Below are 18443 nucleotides of genomic sequence, written 5' to 3' on the forward strand. Positions count from 1 at the left end.
CATTACAGGTCCTCTTTATACTCTTATATACATGTATAGAGCCATGACAGGTCCCCTTTATAATCCTATATACATGTGTAGAGCCATGATAGGTTCTCTTTCTACCCCTATATACATGTATAGAGCCATGACAGGTCCTCTTTATACTTATATATACACGTATAGTGCCATGACCAGTCCTCTTTATACTCCTTTATACATGTATAGAGCCATGACAGGTAATCTTTATACTCCTATAAACATGTGTAGAGCCATGTGGAAGTGGTAGTGCGGCGCTGCAAAAACTACGTCCTATTGGTTGCTCCATGCCATGTGACGACGATCTATATCGAGGCTTGGAGCACAATACAGGACGCCCAGCCTCCATTTTAACTGTATTTTGAATTTTTTCTAAATAACTATTTATTTACTACTTTGGACAATCATATTTATATGTGATACCTCCAGGATCATGTCCAGCGCTTTCCCCTTATTACAAACATGGTTTTATATAGAAAATTACAGTTTTGTATACTCGCCTAACTCCGCCTATTGTAGGATGGATTAACAGCTTAGGAAGTTTATTTAACATTTGGCAATGTGAGGGGACAGATCATTGCCCCAGTTGAAGACTTGCTAGTGTCGAAACGCATTGGGCTAGCATTACCTGTACCCCACATTTCTTTTACCTTTTAGTTTATTTGTTTTGTGATCACTTTTAATGTACTGCGATTTGATACTATCAATAGGGATGAGCCGAACACCCCCCGGTTTGGTTCGCACCAGAACCTGCGAACGGACCGAAAGTTCGCACGAACGTTAGAACCCCATTGACGTCTATGGGACTCGAACGTTTGAAATCAAAAGTGCTCATTTTAAAGGCTAATTTGCATGGTATTGTCCTAAAAAGGGTTTGGGGACCCGGGTCCTACCCCAGGGGACATGTATCAATGCAAAAAAACTTTTAAAAACGGCCGTTTTTTCGGGAGCAGTGATTTTAATGATGCTTAAAGTAAAAAAAAAAAAAGTGAAATATTCCTTTAAATATCGTACCTGAGGGGTGTCTATAGTATGCCTGTAAAGTGACGCGTGTTTCCCGTGTATAGAACAGTCCCTGCACCAAATGTCATTTTTAAAGGAAAAAATCTCATTTAAAACTGCTTGTGGGTTTAATGTAATGTCGGGTCCTGGCAATATGGATGAAAATCAGTGAGACAAACGGCATGGGTACCCCCCAGTCCATTACCAGGCCCTTTGGGTCTTGTATGGATATTAAGGGGAACCCCGCACCCAAATTAAAATAAGGAAAGGTGTGGGGCCACCAGGCCCTATATACTCTGAACAGCAGTATACAGGCTGTAGGTTTGTTGTTAAGTAGAATCTCTTTGTAATTTTGAACGGGTACATTTTTAACGTGTTTAGCTCCAGCCAAAAAATCTTTTTTAAGCTTTTTGGAAAACATAGGGAAGGGTTATCACCCCTGTGACATTTGTTTTGCTGTCTTTCCTCCTCTTCAGAAGATTTCACCTCACTTTTTGTCCCAATGGATTGGAAAGCATCAGTGGAAAGGAGAAATGTTTTTCCCATATTAACTCTTACAGGAGAGAATTTCCCTTCCTAGGGGTAGATTTATTCTCACTTCCTGTTGTCTCCTTCCGTTTGCAAGTAGGAGTCGTTTGTAAGTTAGTTGTTTGAAAGTAGGGTCCTGCCCTATATACTCAGCAGAAATTTGGGCCTTAGGTGTTGCTGTGGCCACAACACTGTAAGCCCTCACAGGGCTCTGCTGTGAAATATTAGATCAAGAATTGTAATTACATGCCCCTGTTGAACAGGAGCTGAAAAATTAGGCCTTAGGCACTGGTGCTGGTGCCACAACACTGCAACCCCTCACAGACACTCTAGTTGGAATGCAGGAACGAGCCCTGCTGCAAAGTATTGCATCAAAAATTGTAATTACACGCCCCTGTTAAACAAGGGCTGAAAAATTGGGCCTTAGGCACTGGTGCTGGTGCCACAACACTGCAACCCCTCACAGACACTCTAGTTGGAATGCAGGAACGAGCCCTGCTGCAAAGTATTACATCAAAAATCGTAATTACACGCCCCTGTTAAACAGGGGCTGAAAAATTGTGCCTTAGGCACTGGTGGTGGCACCCAGAACCAAAAATGTTCTTACAAGCTATCAGCGTGATGATTGAGGAGGAAGAGGATAATTACTCAGGGATAGTCACTCAGCATCAGCATAGGCAGTCTTTGAAGGGATCTGAGATTTCAAAAAAAATTATTCGGTTACATCAGCATCAGGTGCTTGGTAGCTGGTGGTGATCCAAGACTCATTCATTTTTATGAAGGTCAGTCGATCGACCGAGTCAGTGGACAGACGCACCCTGTGATCGGTTACCACGCCTCCAGCAGCACTGAATGTGCGTTCCGAAAGAACGCTGGATGCAGGACAGGCCAGTAGCTCAATTGCATACTGTGCAAGCTCTGGCCAGTGATCCATCCTCAAGACCCAGTAACCCAGAGGATTTTCGGTGGGAAAGGTGTCCAAGTCTGATCTTGCCCCTAGGTATTCCTGCACCATGTAAAACAGACGCTGGCGATGGTTGCTGGAACCGATCATACCTTGGGGCTGCGGACCAAAAAATTGTCTGAACGCATCGGTCAGACGGCCACCTTCTCCACCGCTCCTTCTTTGACTGACCGAAGCCTCAGCAACACGTTGTCCAGAAACAGGAGTTTGTAACCTCCCAGTCTCTGGGAACGCGTTGCACAGACCTTTCTGCAAGGCCTCCCGAAGATGTTTCATCCTCTGCTCCCTCTGCGATGGCAAGATAAGGTCCGCAACCTTACCCTTGTAACGTGGATCAAGGAGGGTTGCCAGCCAGTATTGGTCCTTCTCCTTGATACCACGAATACGAGGATCCTTACGCAGGCTTTGCAGGATCAGGGAGGCCATGCAGCGTAGGTTTGCTGAGGCATTCGGTCCGGAGTCCTCTGGGTCACTAAGGACGACATGGTCCGCAGCCACCTCCTCCCAGCCACGTACAAGTCCATGTGTTTCTTGGGACTGATCCCTTAAAGACTGCTGCTGATGCTGAGTGCCAGGCTCCACCTCCATACTGACACAATCTTCCTCCTCCTCCTCCTCCTCTTCCTCCTCGTCCTCTTCCTGTGTGATCGGCGGGCACGCAGGAACACTGTCTGGATAAAGGGGGCCTTGAGAGCTAAGGAAGTCCTCCTCTTCCTGCCTCTGTTCTGCCTCAAGTGCCCTGTCCATTATTCCACGCAGCGTGTGCTCCAACAGGTGGACAAGGGGGACAGTGTCACTGATGCATGCACTGTCACTGCTCACCATCCTCGTGGCCTCCTCAAATGGTGACAGGACAGTGCATGCATCCCTGATCATGGCCCACTGGCGTGGGGAAAAAAAAACAAGCTCCCCTGACCCTGTCCTGGTGCCATAGTCGCACAGGTTTATCATTGATGGCCCTCTGCTGCGTGTGCAGCCGCTGCAGCATGGCCAACGTTGAGTTCCACCTGGTGGGCATGTCACAGATTAGGCAGTTCTTGGGCAGGTTAAACTCCTTTTGGAGGTCCGTCAGCTGAGCACTGGCATTATATGACCGGCGGAAATGCACACAGACTTTCCTGGCCTGCCTCAGGACATCCTGTAAGCCCGGGTACCTGCCCAAGAACCGCTGCACCACCAAGTTAAGGACGTGAGCCAAACAGGGCACATGGGTCATTTGTCCCTGTCGGAGGGCAGAGAGGAGGTTGGTGCCATTGTCGCAAACCACCATTCCTGCCTTAAGTTGGCGTGGCGTCAACCACCTCTGAACCTGCCCCTGCAGAGCTGACAGAACCTCTGCCCCAGTGTGGCTCCTGTCCCCCAAGCACACCAGCTCAAGCACCGCATGGCATCTTTTGGCCTGCGTACTTGCGTAGCCCCTTGAACGACTACGGAGCACCGCTGGTTCAGAGGAAGAGGCCATGGAGGAAGAAAAAGAGGACTGGGTGGAGGAGAGAGGTGTGTCACAATCATTAGCATTTTGGAGGCGTGGTGGCGGAACAACCTCCAACACTACTGCACCTTGTCCTGCATCCTTCCCAGCTGCCAGCAGAGTCACCCAATGCGCCGTGAAACTTAGGTAACGTCCCTGTCCATGCCTGCTGGACCATGAGTCAGCGGTAATATGCACCTTACCGCTGACCGCCCTGTCCAGCGAGTCATGGACATTGCCTTCCACATGCTGGTAGAGAGCCGGAATCGCCTTCCGTGAGAAAAAGTGGCGTTTGGGTACCTGCCACTGAGGAACCGCACATTCCACAAACTCACGGAAGGGGGTAGAGTCTACCAACTGAAAAGGCAGCAGTTGAAGTGCTAGCAATTTTGCCAAGCTAGCATTCAACCGTTGGGCATGTGGATGGCTGGGAGCAAACTTCTTTCGGCGGTGCAGCAGCTGGGGCAGGGGAATTTGCCTGGTACAATCTGACGTTGGTGTACCAAAATCAGATTGCCCACAAGTACGTGGCTGTGACACACCTAATTCTACACCTTCATTCCTCTCAGTGCAGGTCTCAGAGAGGACTGAAGGTCTAGTGGGGTTGGAAATCTCAGCTGATGAGGAGCAAGCAGAGGTCCTCTTTGTTCTTTGGTGTGGGTCTTTTAGATACGCTTGCCAACGAACTGCATGGCAGGTCAACATATGTCTGGTCAAGCATGTGGTACCCAAGCGGGAGATGTTTTGGCCATGCTAGATACGCTTGAGACATATGTTGCAAATAGCAGCGGTGCGATCTGATGCACTCGTCTCAAAAAAGGCCCACACCAAAGAACTTTTTGAATAACGCGCAGAGACTGCAGCGCCCTGCACATGTGGAGCTTTGGGGTGTGATGCAGTCAATGTGCTGCCCTTAGGCTGGCCCCTGGAGGGCATCCTGCCTCGTTGGTGATGTGCCGCCTCCTCCTCCTCCTCCTCTCTCCTATCAGGCACCCACGTTGAGTCAGTGACCTCATCATCCCCTCCCTCCTCATCACTGGAGCAAACCTGGCAGTATGCTGCAGCAGGGGGAGCATGACTGCCAGATTGCTGTCCTTCTTGGGCACCCCCTCTGTCCGTGCTCGTGTTACTGCCTTCATCGAGCTCAGTATCATCATCAGAGCCTTCCAAACGCTGGGCATCCTCCTGGAGCATGTACCCAACACTGTGGTCAAACAGTTCGAGGGACTCCTCAGGAGGACATGGTGGGGCTAGGGAAGGAGTCACTGATGACATTGAGCCGAGGGAAGAGGCCGCTGCTTTGCCAGACAAAGTACCCTGGGCGTGGGTGAGAGAGGATGAGGAGGATGAGGACGGCTTGGTCATCCACTCGACCAAGTCTTCCGCATGTTGCGGCTCAACATGGCCAGCTGCCGAAAAAAAGGCCAAGCGTGTCCCATGGCCACGTGCTGATGAGGATGCACCGTCTCCACGACCAGCACTAGACACAGAGCCTGCTTGCCCTCTCTTATTGGCTTGTGACTGTCTGCCTCTCCTTCTTGGCCTTCCAGACATACTAATGGCCTGTAGCTGCACTAAGCTGGGATATATATATATATATATATATATATATATATATATATATGTACTGATACTGCAGCTAGCAAAATCAACTGCCTGCCTGTAGTATGAGAACACCACCAACCTTCTACAGGTAGCTTTAGCTGAACACTGTGAGGTGGACGCACCCCACTAACTTGTAGGTTTAGCAGAACACTGTGAGCAGGACGCACTGCACTAACTGTAAATAGTCTAGCTGCCTGACTGTGGTACTAATAGGATCAAAAGAACACCAGCAATTTTCTTCAGGTAGCTGTATTTACTGTAACAAGACAAGCCTGCCTGTCAGTAAGAAGATAACAGAAACGGATCTAGCTGAACACTGTGAGCAGGATGCACCCCACTAGCTTGTAGGTTTAGCTGAACACTGTGAGGTGGACGCACCCCACTAACTTGTAGGTTTAGCTGAACACTGTGAGCAGGACGCACCCCACTAACTTGTAGGTTTAGCAGAACACTGTGAGCAGGACGCACTGCACTAACTGTAAATAGTCTAGCTGCCTGACTGTGGTACTAATAGGATCAAAAGAACATCAGTAATTTTCTTTAAAATACTGTAACAAGACAAGCCTGCCTGTCAGTAAGAAGATAACAGGAACGGATCTAGCTGAACACTGTGAGCAGGACGCACCCCACTAGCTTGTAGGTTTAGCTGAACACTGTGAGGTGGACGCACCCCACTAACTTGTAGGTTTAGCTGAACACTGTGAGCAGGACGCACCCCACTAACTTGTAGGTTTAGCAGAACACTGTGAGCAGGACGCACTGCACTAACTGTAAATAGTCTAGCTGCCTGACTGTGGTACTAATAGGATCAAAAGAACATCAGTAATTTTCTTTAAAATACTGTAACAAGACAAGCCTGCCTGTCAGTAAGAAGATAACAGGAACGGATCTAGCTGAACACTGTGAGCAGGACGCACCCCACTAGCTTGTAGGTTTAGCTGAACACTGTGAGGTGGACGCACCCCACTAACTTGTAGGTTTAGCTGAACACTGTGAGCAGGACGCACCACACTAACTTGTAGGTTTAGCAGAACACTGTGAGCAGGACGCACTGCACTAACTGTAAATGGTCTAGCTGCCTGACTGTGGTACTAATAGGATCAAAAGAACACCAGCAATTTTCTTTAAAATACTGTAACAAGACAAGCCTGCCTGTCAGTAAGAAGATAACAGGAACGGATCTAGCTGAACACTGTGAGCAGGACGCACCCCACTAGCTTGTAGGTTTAGCTGAACACTGTGAGGTGGACGCACCCCACTAACTTGTAGGTTTAGCTGAACACTGTGAGCAGGACGCACCCCACTAACTTGTAGGTTTAGCAGAACACTGTGAGCAGGACGCACTGCACTAACTGTAAATAGTCTAGCTGCCTGACTGTGGTACTAATAGGATCAAAAGAACACCAGCAATTTTCTTCAGGTAGCTGTATTTACTGTAACAAGACAAGCCTGCCTGTCAGTAAGAAGATAACAGGAACGGATCTAGCTGAACACTGTGAGCAGGACGCACCCCACTAGCTTGTAGGTTTAGCTGAACACTGTGAGGTGGACGCACCCCACTAACTTGTAGGTTTAGCTGAACACTGTGAGCAGGACGCACCCCACTAACTTGTAAGTTTAGCAGAACACTGTGAGCAGGACGCACTGCACTAACTGTAAATAGTCTAGCTGCCTGACTGTGGTACTAATAGGATCAAAAGAACACCAGCAATTTTCTTCAGGTAGCTGTATTTACTGTAACAAGACAAGCCTACCTGTCAGTAAGAAGATAACAGAAACGAATCTAGCTGAACACTGTGAGCAGGACGCACCCCACTAGCTTGTAGGTTTAGCTGAACACTGTGAGGTGGACGCACCCCACTAACTTGTAGGTTTAGCTGAACACTGTGAGCAGGACGCACCCCACTAACTTGTAGGTTTAGCAGAACACTGTGAGCAGGACGCACTGCACTAACTGTAAATAGTCTAGCTGCCTGACTGTGGTACTAATAGGATCAAAAGAACATCAGTAATTTTCTTTAAAATACTGTAACAAGACAAGCCTGCCTGTCAGTAAGAAGATAACAGGAACGGATCTAGCTGAACACTGTGAGCAGGACGCACCCCACTAGCTTGTAGGTTTAGCTGAACACTGTGAGGTGGACGCACCCCACTAACTTGTAGGTTTAGCAGAACACTGTGAGCAGGACGCACTGCACTAACTGTAAATAGTCTAGCTGCCTGACTGTGGTACTAATAGGATCAAAAGAACACCAGCAATTTTCTTCAGGTAGCTGTATTTACTGTAACAAGACAAGCCTGCCTGTCAGTAAGAAGATAACAGGAACGGATCTAGCTGAACACTGTGAGCAGGACGCACCCCACTAGCTTGTAGGTTTAGCTGAACACTGTGAGGTGGACGCACCCCACTAACTTGTAGGTTTAGCTGAACACTGTGAGCAGGACGCACCCCACTAACTTGTAAGTTTAGCAGAACACTGTGAGCAGGACGCACTGCACTAACTGTAAATAGTCTAGCTGCCTGACTGTGGTACTAATAGGATCAAAAGAACATCAGTAATTTTCTTTAAAATACTGTAACAAGACAAGCCTGCCTGTCAGTAAGAAGATAACAGGAACGGATCTAGCTGAACACTGTGAGCAGGACGCACCCCACTAGCTTGTAGGTTTAGCTGAACACTGTGAGCAGGACGCACCCCACTAACTTGTAGGTTTAGCTGAACACTGTGAGCAGGACGCACCACACTAACTTGTAGGTTTAGCAGAACACTGTGAGCAGGACGCACTGCACTAACTGTAAATAGTCTAGCTGCCTGACTGTGGTACTAATAGGATCAAAAGAACACCAGCAATTTTCTTTAAAATACTGTAACAAGACAAGCCTGCCTGTCAGTAAGAAGATAACAGGAACGGATCTAGCTGAACACTGTGAGCAGGACGCACCCCACTAGCTTGTAGGTTTAGCTGAACACTGTGAGGTGGACGCACCCCACTAACTTGTAGGTTTAGCTGAACACTGTGAGCAGGACGCACCCCACTAACTTGTAGGTTTAGCAGAACACTGTGAGCAGGACGCACTGCACTAACTGTAAATAGTCTAGCTGCCTGACTGTGGTACTAATAGGATCAAAAGAACACCAGCAATTTTCTTCAGGTAGCTGTATTTACTGTAACAAGACAAGCCTGCCTGTCAGTAAGAAGATAACAGGAACGGATCTAGCTGAACACTGTGAGCAGGACGCACCCCACTAGCTTGTAGGTTTAGCTGAACACTGTGAGGTGGAGGCACCCCACTAACTTGTAGGTTTAGCTGAACACTGTGAGCAGGACGCACCCCACTAACTTGTAGGTTTAGCAGAACACTGTGAGCAGGACGCACTGCACTAACTGTAAATAGTCTAGCTGCCTGACTGTGGTACTAATAGGATCAAAAGAACACCAGCAATTTTCTTCAGGTAGCTGTATTTACTGTAACAAGACAAGCCTGCCTGTCAGTAAGAAGATAACAGAAACGGATCTAGCTGAACACTGTGAGCAGGACGCACCCCACTAGCTTGTAGGTTTAGCTGAACACTGTGAGGTGGAGGCACCCCACTAACTTGTAGGTTTAGCTGAACACTGTGAGCAGGACGCACCCCACTAACTTGTAGGTTTAGCAGAACACTGTGAGCAGGACGCACTGCACTAACTGTAAATAGTCTAGCTGCCTGACTGTGGTACTAATAGGATCAAAAGAACACCAGCAATTTTCTTCAGGTAGCTGTATTTACTGTAACAAGACAAGCCTGCCTGTCAGTAAGAAGATAACAGGAACGGATCTAGCTGAACACTGTGAGCAGGACGCACCCCACTAGCTTGTAGGTTTAGCTGAACACTGTGAGGTGGACGCACCCCACTAACTTGTAGGTTTAGCTGAACACTGTGAGCAGGACGCACCCCACTAACTTGTAGGTTTAGCAGAACACTGTGAGCAGGACGCACTGCACTAACTGTAAATAGTCTAGCTGCCTGACTGTGGTACTAATAGGATCAAAAGAACACCAGCAATTTTCTTCAGGTAGCTGTATTTACTGTAACAAGACAAGCCTGCCTGTCAGTAAGAAGATAACAGAAACGGATCTAGCTGAACACTGTGAGCAGGACGCACCCCACTAGCTTGTAGGTTTAGCTGAACACTGTGAGGTGGACGCACCCCACTAACTTGTAGGTTTAGCTGAACACTGTGAGCAGGACGCACCCCACTAACTTGTAGGTTTAGCAGAACACTGTGAGCAGGACGCACTGCACTAACTGTAAATAGTCTAGCTGCCTGACTGTGGTACTAATAGGATCAAAAGAACACCAGCAATTTTCTTCAGGTAGCTGTATTTACTGTAACAAGACAAGCCTGCCTGTTAGTAAGAAGATAACAGAAACGGATCTAGCTGAACACTGTGAGCAGGACGCACCCCACTAGCTTGTAGGTTTAGCTGAACACTGTGAGGTGGACGCACCCCACTAACTTGTAGGTTTAGCTGAACACTGTGAGCAGGACGCACCCCACTTACTTGTAGGTTTAGCAGAACACTGTGGGCAGGACGCACTGCACTAACTGTAAATAGTCTAGCTGCCTGACTGTGGTACTAATAGGATCAAAAGAACACCAGTAATTTTCTTTAAAATACTGTAACAAGACAAGCCTGCCTGTCAGTAAGAAGATAACAGGAACGGATCTAGCTGAACACTGTGAGCAGGACGCACTGCACTAAATGTAAATAGTCTAGCTGCCTGACTGTGGTACTAATAGGATCAAAAGAACACCAGTAATTTTCTTCAAAATACTGTAACAAGACAAGCCTGCCTGTCAGTAGGAATATAACAGGAACGGATCTAGCTGAACACTGTGAGCAGGACGCACTGCACTAAATGTAAATAGTCTAGAAGATAACAGGAACGGATCTAGCTAAACTGAATACAGTGTATATATATATATATATATATATATATATATATGCAACACCTGGGATGCATATATATATACACAATACACTTTAAGTGCAGCTAACTGACTGACTGTCCTGCCTAATCTAGCTAACTTAAATGAAATGACACTGTCTCTCTCTCTCTCTAAGCACACCGGAACACACTGCACAGGGCCGCCGTGCAGGCGGCCTTATATAGTGTGGGGCGTGTACTAAATCCCCTGAGCCATAATTGGCTAAAGCCTCCTTGGCTTTGGCCAATTATGGCTCTCTGTTAAGGCGGCGCTGTGATTGGCCAAGCATGCGGGTCATAGTGCATGCTTGGCCAATCATCAGCAAGCAATGCACTGCGATGCCGCAGTGAATTATGGGCCGTGACGCGCCACACGAATTTGGCGCGAACGGCCAATATCGTTCGCAATTCGGCGAACGATCGAACAGCCGATGTTCGAGTCGAACATGGGTTCGACTCGAACACGAAGCTCATCCCTAACTATCAATAAACCATCTGGTTTGACCTGCACCATTTGGAGTCCTTCTTCCCTCTCCCTTCTCTCCATATGTTGGTTCCTAGGAGCACACGAAGAGCCGGACCCACAGACCATCGTTCTGACTGCAGGATATCTTGGAGATCCACGGTCCGTGAGTTGGTGACATCCCATCAGGACTCGCCTGACTTCCACATCTGTATCACACTCCATGAGACCTGTTTAGCCTGTACAACCCCTCTGTCATACGACACCTGGGGTCCACTATATCTGGTACTACCTACTACTACTATCTACTTATCAAAAAATGACTACAGACAAGCATTTTGTTACCCATATATGACTGAAGATATCTTCACGGGAGCAATCCATTTCACACAATATTGTGGACTCTGTACACCTCACCGATTGAACTTTAATTTTATTTATTTTTCAGTCCACTGTTCTCTTTCACTATGTTTTGGCTATGATACAATTGTATATTGGTAGGCCATAGCTATTCCTTGATCGGAGTACACATTAGTTCAATTTTTTTTTGCAACGCCGCACTACCACTTCCACATTTCCTTGAACCTTGTATGTTTGAGTGTTGCTGCTTTTTATTTTATATCTACAGTAGTGTATTTTTTTCCCTCACATTTCATGTGTAGAGCCATGACAGGTCCTCTTTATACTCCTATACATGTAAACAACCATGACAGGTCCTCTTTATACTCTTATATACATGTATAGAGCCATGACAGGTCCCCTCTATAATTCTATACACATGTGTAGAGCCATGACAGGTTCTCTTTCTACCCCTATATACATGTATAGAGCCATGACAGGTCCTCTTTATACTTATATATACACGTATAGTGCCATGACCAGTCCTCTTTATACTCCTTTATACATGTATAGAGCCATGACAGGTCCTCTTTATACTCCTATAAACATGTGTAGAGCAATGACAGGTCCTCTATATACACCTATACATGTAAACAACCATGACATGTCCTCTTTATACTCCTATATACATGTATAGAGCCATGATGGGTCCCCTTTAGTTATCATGATATAAAATAATTAATGTGGGGGCCTTTTGGTGTGGCGTGATTTTTTTGGGGGGAGGGGGGGGGGCAGCATTTCATTTCAATGTCTTGGCACCCTGGTGCCTATGCACACACATGTCACATATCAGTCTCTTGCTTCAGTCTCTCACATTGGGACTTGCTACAAAAATAAATATTGTCTGAGTGATCACTGCAGGAGAGGGGACTGAGGAAATGCTTCTTCCTGCCCACAGAAGATAATTATGTTATTTCAGCCTTGACAAAGGCACTTGTCTGGAATGCAAATCTTTTTAATGATAAATCCAAAAGCAAACATTTTTTTTTATATTGCAGCTTACTAATTCCTAGATGTGATGGCTGCATTGATTTTCTTTTTTAGTCTTGCTTTATTTTATTTACACCTGGTGATCTGGCCAGTGAGTCTGTTGTCTTTCAACAGAACAAGCTGTCCTGCAGATGTAGCAGTTAGAGGGTTGCGACAAACCATTTACCGCTGACAGGGATGCTTCACCCTTAGTCGGCCAGCTCACACAGATATACTGCGGCAGGTTGGCTCTCCTGCGTAAATCAGCGTACCTGTACGTCGGTCCGTGCAAGGAGTATAGCAGGCGTGTGCACTTTGGGCACGTGCCTCTGGGTCCCGCAGACCCGATGTCCGCCAGCAACCTGCGATCGCGGTGAGGAGAGGCAGAACGGGGAACTGCCTATGTAAATAAGGCGATTCCACATTCTGTCAGATGACATGACAGGACTTGACAGAGGTCTTCTGTTCTCAGTGATCAGGAACAGTGATCTCTGTCATGTTCCTGGCAGCCCATCCCCCCTACAGTTAGAACACACCTAGGGAACACACTTAACCCCTTGATCACCCACTGGTGTTAACCCCTTCCCTGCCAGAGTAATTTTGACATTGATCAGTGCATTTTTATAGCACTGATCAATGTAATAATGTCACTGGTCCCTAAAAAGTGTCATTTTAGGTCAGATTTGTCCACCGCAATGTAGCAGTCCTCTTAAAAATTGTAGATCGTCGCCATTACCAGTGAAAACAATAAAAAATAAATAAAAGTTCCTAAATCTATCCCATAGTTTGTAGACGCGATAAGTTTTGCACAAACCAATCAATATACGCCTATTGAAATTTTTTTTTACCAAAAATATGTAGAATATATATTGGCCTAAACTGATGAATACATTTGTTAATTTTATAATTTTTTTTGATAAGTATTATAGCAGAAAGTAAAAAAAAAAAAAAAAATTTTCAAAATTGTCGTTTTTTTTTGTTTTGTTGTTTATAGCGCAAAAAAACCCAAAAACCGCAGAGGTGATCAAATACCACCAAAAGAAAGCTAAATTTGTGGGTAAAGAAAAGACAGCAATTTTGTTTGGGTACAGCGTCGCACGACCGCGCAATTGTCAGTTAAAGCCACGCATTGCCGTATCTCAAAAAATGGCCTGGTCATTCTTCCACGGCTGAAGTGGATAAAGTGTTTGTTAACCTCAAAAAAAAATCCTGTTCCCTTAAAGCATGTTATACAGCACAGTGCTTCTGCTGTGTCATTTGGACCCCTGTAACACCTGAAATACCTGGCTGATCCTGCCAGTTTCTACCCTCCTCTCTCTGCGCTGACCATTATAATCAGGACTGACAACGTGGTCAGAGTACATGCCTCTGTCATCTGCAGCCCTGCCCTCCTGTGTCTGTGTCTCCCTCTGTCCTCCTCCCCTCTCTGCCTGTCAGCTCCCCGATCCTCCCCTCTGTCCTCCTGCTATAAAAAACAGTAGTCTTTTTCTATAGTTCCCTCTGATATGGAAAATTAGGCTCCCCGGTGGATGTCATTTGTAAAAATATGCAGTATAATAGCTTACTTCAGAGCGGCGTTCGGCACTCACGTGACTGCCTGCCAGTCTCCTCCCCTTCTCTCCTCTCCTCTTCTCGGCTGACGTCATTGGGGGTTTACCAGTACCTCCCCCTACAGCTATCACATTGGGACAGGAGACCAGTGGACAGTCAGCTGAGTGCCGACAAGGCTTGGGATGGAACAAAGATGCAGTTGTAGAGCAGATGGAAAGCTGTCAGCAGGCTGTAATACTGATAACGCGTTTCGGGTGTGGCCCTTTATCAAATCAGATTATCAAATCAAGCCTTGTTAAGGTGAGTCGGTTCAACATCGCTCTGTGTTGGTGACGTCACATTCAGTGCACCACCCAACTACACCATTTGCATCCTCCAGCAGTTTGGAGTCCAATGTCTGGTCCATTGGGGGCCTCTACACATCACTGACCCTTACGGGTTCCACCAATGGTCTGTCATCTCTTCCATTGGGGGGATGCCCATGTGACATCTGGCACCTATACACCTTTTGGTTGCCCCCAGCACCGGCCTTGATATGCTCAAGTCAGCCTGCCAAGGTTTGGGTGAGATTGAAGTTCAATATCAAGCATGGTGTTTAACACTGATTGTCTGTCAGCCATATTTGAACCCTTTCAATTCTTGGAATACTTTGATTTTACAAATAAATCTTTTTACACAAGCCGTGGCATAGACATTTTTATGACTTCCCTGAGGTATGCCTCAAGTGGTTTGTAGCCATCACCCCCCAGCACTGAATTAAGAGGAATCCTTGTGTTGTTTGTTCTTTTGCCTTTAGAACCACTTTAACCACTTCCCATCCCGCGTATAGTAATATGACGGCAGCAAGGTGGCTCTCTCATCCTGGGCGGCCGTCATATGACGTCCTCGGCTTCCCTGCCGTCTAGGGGGTGCACGCGCCCGCCGTGTCACTCGGGAGCCGTGGGCACCCGCGATTGCTTGTCACAGAGCTTGTCACAGAGCAGGGATGTGGATCTGTGTAGATCCACGTCCTGTCAGGGGAGAGGAGACAGATTGTGTGTTCCCTGTATATAGGAACACCGATCGGTCACCTCCCCCAGTCAGCCCCCTCCCTCCACAGTTAGAATCACATTTAACCCCTTGATCGCCCCCTAGTGTTAACCCCTTCCCTGCCAGTGACATTTATACAGTAATCAGTGCATATTTATAGCACTGACCTCTGTATAATTGTCAATGGTCCCAAAAATATGTCAAAAGTGTCCAATTTGTCCGGCTCAATATCGCAGTCCAGATAAAAATCGCAGATCGCCGCCATTACTAGTAAAAAAAATTATAATAATAAAAATGCCATAAATCTATCCCCTATTTTGTAGGCGCTATAACTTTTGCGCAAACCCATCAATATACGCTTATTGTGATTTTTTTTACCAAAAAAAATGTAGAAGAATACATATTGGCCTAAACTGAGGAAGACTTTTTTTATTTCTTTTTTTAATTGGGATATTTATTATAGCAAAAAGTAAAAAAATGTTGTGTTTTTTTCAAATCTGTCACTCTTTTTTTGTTTATAGTGCACAAAATAAAGACCGCAGAGGTGATCAAATACCACCAAAAAGAAAGCTCTATTTGTGGGGAAATAAATTATCAAAATTTTATATGGGTAAAGTGTTGCATGACCGCGCAATTGTCATTCAAAATGTTACAGCACTGAAAGCTGAAAATTGGTCTGGGCAGGAAGGGGGTGAAAATGCCCGGTACTGAAGTGGTTAAACATGGCTCTGCATACTCCATCCTAAACATTAGTTCATATCTTTACAGTTATTTTGCAGATGTGTGCACATAAAATATATTTTTATTACAAAACCTTCATAAACTCCATATACAAATCTCAGAAGCCTATTTGCTATTCTTTTCTGGAATATAACTCTAAGAAGTGGAGGTGCTACGCATTACCTGCTGTCACACTCTGTGCCCTATCAGTTGTTCTTGTTAAGTATTATTTACCTTCTGCGCGGAGAGAGATTTATTTTCATTAAGGAAATAGAGACGGCAGCTCAGCTGCAAGAAACAAAGCAATTAAGGGTGGACACTGCATGTGGTCATTGTATTATTGTCACGTCTCCATTCCACAGTTGCAAAATAAGCCTGGATTGCGTGCCGTGAGTAAAATTTTGTATGAACTATACTGTCCACAGGAGCTTTTTAAACTTTCAGAAGAACAAAAAGTTTTTTTTTCATGTTAAAATGAGCTTGTATTTATGCACGCTAAAGTATTTACACATTCTGAACAAGCAATAAAAGCACTTTAAGACAAGTCCTCATCCACCTATGTAGTTATAGGCCTAGTGAATAAATTAATCTTTAAAATTTACAACACATGCATCAAAATTATTTATTTTTTCTGTTAAGCCAGCCATACATGGGTCCCTGCTGATCAAGTGAAAGCCAGCAACTCGGAGTGTTCTTGCAAAGAAAATCCTTTATTGGCTACATATGTAAAACACAATACAGTAGATGCTAATGCGTTTTGGCGTTTTGGCCTTCCTCGTAGCATAAAAAATTATTTTTTTTTTTTAAAAAACTTGTAAATATAGTCTGACAAACATCCTCCAAAGTGGAAAACCTATTAATCTGGCGCCCCACATAGTGCACAGCCACACACATAGAATGATTGATTTTTAAATAAATGATAATAGGACTAACATTTTTTAACTTTAAGATGTTTAAAAATGTTAGTCATATTATAAGTTGTTTAAAAATAAATTGTTCTATAATTAAATTATCCAAACTAGGGGGCCGGCGCCCCTGCGCCTCTTATGAACTGGCCGCCACGATGCGTATGTCCTCTTCTCAAAGATTTCTTAACCTTTTCAATACCAAAAAAAGAGACTTCCTTTATTTATTTCACAAAAGTGTTTTGAAACATTGGATATATTTTTTACATTATTATTGTTGGTATCATTAAAATGTTTTGAAACTTTATAATTTTTAAAGAGCGTATAGTACATCCAATGTACTGGACAATACATGTGCTACATTCAATGGCATATACAACTGATTTAGAATTACAGTTGATGTACTGTATTAATGGATAGGTTTTGCCAGTTGAAAAGGAAGTTACACTTGTGCTCTTTCTTATGCCTCCTGCACTGTTTGCATACGTTAAGCCCTCTACACACGATCAGAAAATTGTACGGAAAATACCGCTTTCGAATCGATAGTGCGATAATCGGATCGTTAGTACAGCGCTTTCGAGAGCCGATCAGGACAGTTCATCCGATATTATTCTATCGGCTATGCACGAAAAAAAAATTTCGTACGATGGCAGATCGTACGATTTTCGTTTAATCAGTACAGCTATCGTTCGAAAATGCAATACAAATGCATTACAACACATGACATCACTTCCAAATTTTTTTTCTGTCGTACGGGAATTTTCGTGACTTTAGTAAACTCATCAGATTCGATCTGAGATTAGAATGCAAAAAAAATGGACGATTATTCATCTGATAATCTCATCGTGTGTATGGGGCATTATATCCACACATATAGGAACCCACAACTGACAGCCAGGTACATAATTAGAAGAATCTTGGCAACAGAACAAATAAAACATTGAAAGAGAGATTCCTTCAATGTGCAATATTAGCCCCCTTTATATATATATTATTATATTATTATTATTATTATACAGGATTTATATAGAGCCAACAGTTTGCTCAGCGCTTTACAAAATTAAGGCAGACATTTCAGTTACAATACAATTTGGTACAAGAGGAATCAGAGGGCCCTGATCATTAGAGCTTACAATCTATATATAAATTGTGCCAACTCCACTTTCTCTTTGTGTCTTTTTGTTTTCTTTTTCAGTTTTTTTTTTTCTGTTTGGTTTTACTCCATGTGATGGTAATTACACTAATTGTTTTTAATAAATGGAATACCGCCTCTTTGGAGGATGTTTGATAGATGATATATAAAAGTTCTTTTAAAACATTTTTGTAGGCTATGAGGAAGGCTGCATAGCCGAAACGCGTTAGCATCTACTGTATTGTGTTTTTATGTAGCAAATAAAGGATTTTTTTGCAAGAGCATTCAGGGGTTGCTGGCTTTCACTTGATCAGCACTTGTCATTTTGGCCGTTCTACACACCAGCCAGAGCACCGGTCTCCAGCTCCTGGACTTCAGTTACAGCGGTAGAGATGTGTAAATTCATTATTTATACATGGGTACCTGTGTGATCGCCCAAATTTTGATCCATATATGGGCAGGTTGAGTGTACAGAAACTGATCTACAGATTGACTTCTTTACAACCAGCCTGTCAAATTTTCCCAGCACCATCAGCGCCTGCTGGCTACAGCCTGTAGCACTGATCAGTGTATTCTGATGGCGAGGAAGTCTCCCCACTGTCAGAATACAATAGCTCAGCGGGGAGGATTCCCCCATCCACCTCAAATGTGTGGGTGGGGAAATAGGGTCAGTTTTGTTTTGTTCAACCTGCTGGTTGAATGAAAAAAATGAC

Source organism: Aquarana catesbeiana, linkage group LG02, assembly GCF_042186555.1.
Source record: "Aquarana catesbeiana isolate 2022-GZ linkage group LG02, ASM4218655v1, whole genome shotgun sequence".
In the NCBI taxonomy this organism is placed as follows: domain Eukaryota; kingdom Metazoa; phylum Chordata; class Amphibia; order Anura; family Ranidae; genus Aquarana; species Aquarana catesbeiana.